Consider the following 4,690-nt stretch of genomic DNA (forward strand, 5'->3'; position numbering starts at 1 on the left):
CTGGATACTGGGGCCAGCTAATGGACATCTTTAGACCCACCCTGGGATACTGCGGCTCTAGACCCACCCTAATACTGGGCTCATAGATCCATCCCTGTGATACTGTGGATACTGGGCTCATAGACCCACACCACTGTAATACTTGGCTCGAGACCCACCCTGAAAATTACTTCGGTCTCTAGACCACCCTGAATACTGGTCTCTATGTGATCCCACCCTGGATTACTGGTCTCGTAGACCCACCCTAGATTACTGGGGGTGCTTGTCTTAGACCTACCCTGTGTACTTTTGGTTCTTCTAGAGCCCACCGTCTGATAATGGTCTCATAGACCACCTAGGATACTGGTTCTCTAGACCCACCCTGATACTGCGCTCCTAGACCCACCCTTGGATTACTGTGTGCATAGCTAGGAGCCCACCCTGGGCATACTGGGCTCTAGACCACCTGAGAAATACTGGTCTAGACCCACCCTGAGAATACTTGGAGCCTCATAAGACCCCACTGAGAGTTCTGTCTCTAGACCAACCACTGGATACTGGTCTCTAGACCACCACTGGTCTAGGCTCTAAGACCCCCGCTGGATACTGGCGCTCTAGATGTACTTTAACAAATTGTCATCCACCTTCCAGTCTTCCATATCTATCACTTTTCTTCCCTCCCCGCTCCCCCCCATCTTCACCACATTGTCTGCTTGCCTGATGAGTTAGGCCTGCCGTGGTTTCAGGTTCTTCCTCCAATTAGAGCATCTTAAAGGAAGCGAGGGGGGGAGCCAGGCTGGTGGAGACATGCCTCGGAAACCGGCGTCACTGGCTCCACGTACGCACATGGTTGTTGTCCGCACACCACTGAAAAAGGAGACAAAACACACACCCACAGACAGACAGACGAGAGAAGAGACACACAATGCATATATGAAACACAGCCAGACACCCTGGACCCAGACCCTCCTCTGGAGCCAGCCCATCGTGGAGCCAGACCCTCTCCTGAGCCCAGGACCCACCCTTGGAGCCAGGACCCACCCTGAAGCCAGACCCACCTGGAGCCAGCCACCGCACCAAGACCCTCCCTGGACCCAGACCCTGCCATGGAGCCGACCACCCCGGAGCCAGACCCACCTGGAGCCCAGACCCACTCTGGAGCCAGACCCTTCCCTGGAGCCAGACCCTCCCCTGGAGCCAGTGCACCCTCCTGGAGCCAGAGCCCACCCTGAAGCCAGACCCTCCCCTGAGCCAGACCCTCCTGAGCCAGACCCACCCGGGAGCCAGACCCCACCCTGAGCCAGACCCGCCCTGGAGCTCAGGACCGCCACCCTCGGACCGCAGACCCTCCCTGGCAGCCCAGACCCTCCCTGGAGCCCAGACCCACCCTAGAAGCCAGACACCCCCTTGGAGCCAAGACACTTCCCTGGAAGCCAGACCCACCCTGGGAAGCCCAGACCCACCCTGGGAGCCAGACCCACCCTGAAGCAGGTACCCACCCTAGGACCATACCCTCCCTTGAAAGCCAGATTCCCACCCCTGGATGCCGTACCCTCCCTTGGAGCCAGACCCACCTCTGGAGCCAGACCCACCCTGGAGCCAGACCCACCTTGGAGCCAGTACTCCTCCCCCTGGAGCCAGACGCGCACCCTGGAAAGCCACAGACCACCCTGCGAGCCAGACCCTCCCTGGAAGCCAAGTCCTCCCTTGGGAGCCAAGACCCACTCTGAGCCAGACCTTCCCTGGAGCCAGGACCCACTCTGGAGCCCAGACCCACCCTGAGCCAGCACCCCTCCCCTGGAGCCAGCACCCACTCTGGACGCACTGACCCACCCTGGATGACCAGACCCCACCCTGAGCCAAGACCCACTCTGGAGCCAGCCCCATCCCTGGAGCCAAAGTCTCCGCTTCCATAATAACCTAGTGCTAGAAACCGATTAACTGAAAATGTTGGTTATTTGAGATCTGTTTTTCATTATTTGAATTCCCATTTTTTTTACCTGTTTTCCTGTGAGCTCCAATGTGAATTCGACTTATTAGAAATAAATCAGATCAAGAAGTGTGAGTTGTAGTTTCAAGAAGATTATTCTACATAGTAACGTAGAAAACGTGATAATAGATAAGAACTACAATGACTTAAATCATAGGTTGTACTTGTAGTCTTGTGGGTTCTTTTACGATTGAATGGAAGAGGAGAAGGTACGAGATAGAAAGTGGGATAAATACGAGAGCAGTTCTTCGAGTGTATATTTTTACCTGAAAAAACTGTACATGATTAAGTGATATGCTGTCCTTTCTTTTATTATGGCCTTGCCTAATAATTATTTAAAAATATTAATCAATTACAACTTAAAGATACAACAGAGAATCACTGATGTTTTCTTCTGAAGCCTAGCAGGCGTTTTGGTCTGGATGGGAAGATGTGCTGAGAAATAGGTGTTGGAGTAGGAACTCTTTCCTAGGCAGTTAAAAAAAATACAATGAGGTATCTGAATGGGAGATTAGGGTGTGTATTTTGGATGGAACGATGTAATAGGGGTGTCTTGATTCTTGTGTATTAAAGATATGGACTTTTTGTAAAAGTAGGAGTGTGTTAATGGCTTGGTAAATATTAAACTTCTTGGTGATTAATATGAACACTAATCCACAGCGTAATCATAATGGGTTATTATTTGATGTTAACGATATCATGTGTTGCTATAAAGGAGAATTTGTTCTAGTAAACTATTACTGGAAAAATAAGAATAAAAAGTGATTGATAGATTAGCAGTCATAAAATATGTTTATTTATTTGAAGAACAATAAATAGTGATTTTTGATTGGAGCAGCTTAAGAGATGTGAGTTTGGAATTAAAGTGATAAAGTTAATAAAGTAAAAAGCAAATGGTAATATTAACACTGAAATATCTTTGATTAATCCTCGATTAATGTGAATAAATGAATGGTTAATAAGCGTGTAATTCTAGTAATGGGAGTCATATTATCACGGACCTTTTAGTCCATTGTTTTAATCTTCGTGTTGTAGATTAACTACATAATATAGGTGATTTTAATTTGATGTTTTTAAATTTTATTTATCAAACGAAATCGAAAAAGGTGCATTATTTTCATGAATAATCTAACAAAAGAAAGATAAAAGAGAACTAAAAAAGACTAATTTCTCTTTCTTTATCATAAGATAATAACTGTAATATTATCACAATATTTTGTTTCCTTACTTGAACAGGTGTGTTCTAGAGAAGGATGATCTGGGTCGACAGGGGAGGGGGAAGTAAAGTTGGAAGAATGAGGTAGAGCTACCTGTCTTAGGGTTGTTGGACTTGAAGTATATGCTAGAACTTGTATCGTATTCTATCAGTTACATAACTAGAGAGAGAGGAGTGAGAGAGATGAGAGAGAGAAAGAGAGGAGAGAGAGAGAGAAGAGAGAGCAGAAGAGAGAGAGAGATAATATAAAAGATGAAGCACAAATTAAATAATTTTGTTGTTCGTAAGAAATGTGAGTTTGGAGAAAATATGTGTGACACTATGAATACAACAGTGAGTGAAAGCAGTTGAAAAAAATGACAAAATTAAAATGATTGATATATTTAATTTACGCTTAGTTTTGTTTTGTCCTTTCGTAACAGTCAGTTGATCTCATAGTCAATTGTTGACCTGCTCTTACCTGTTGTTTATGTATTGTATGTTTGATTATTTGTTGTTGTAGTGTTATTAAATGTAATCAGGTTTTTACTATTTTATTACTGTTAGTTGACACACAGCAAAATTTTAGCAATGTGTTTATACAAATTAGTGAATATATCCTAAATTAGTGATTAGTAGTAATAAAAATGTGTAGTACATACATTATCCAATCAATTGATTAAATTTCGTTTTACTAGCTACTATCTTTAGTGAAAGTGCTCAGTAATAGACACTAATTGTACACTGAGAGCATGGTAAATTTGTAATACATTTGCAATTGCCTTATTGTAGCGGACTTGGCATAGTTACAGAGAGAAAGAAGATGAATGCGGTACAGAAAGAAAAGTAACAAAAAAAAACTAGTTGTTTCTTTTTATTTTTTATTATCTTTTACCAGGAAGATATCAATAGAAGATGTGTGATAGTTCAGCCTAACATTCTTTCACATGTGTCCAACGACAAACGTTTGATAAGGGTTCTGTGTACAAAATCGAAGGTGAACCAAAGAAATAGACAGAAAGATCCGTGACTTCAACGACATGAAGCAACAGGCCGCAGTTAGATTGGTTTGTCAGTTTAGGTAAAAGGAAAAAAAGGGTCCGGCAAGAAGGTTTTATAACACAGGCTGGCAAATAGGGGAAAAACGGAACCCGCGATGAATCAAAAACTAGAGGGCAATATTTTCTCTGTCCGTGTCATTTAATCACAGCGTGACAGGTTCACAGAAGAAAAAAGGACATATTATCCAAGGCACCATATTCAATCCACAAGCTATAAGGCTGCGTCTCAAGAAATCATATTCAAACAGCCTAAATGATACTGGTGGAAGTGATGCGACCGTCTTAGAGAGGAGAGAAGAGTCCACGAATATAAGCTTAGTAGAACCCCGAGAGGACGAGCCAGAGAGAGCCCGCGCGCGACACCCCCCCCCCCCCTTTCGCGAGAACGGTAAACCCTGAATGGAGTTAACTGAGACTCCCCTGTGATTGAGTTCTTTAATTCATCGTATCAAGCTAAGTGAGACC

This window comes from Salvelinus sp. IW2-2015, unplaced genomic scaffold, assembly GCF_002910315.2.
Source record: "Salvelinus sp. IW2-2015 unplaced genomic scaffold, ASM291031v2 Un_scaffold2366, whole genome shotgun sequence".
In the NCBI taxonomy this organism is placed as follows: Eukaryota; Metazoa; Chordata; class Actinopteri; order Salmoniformes; family Salmonidae; genus Salvelinus; species Salvelinus sp. IW2-2015.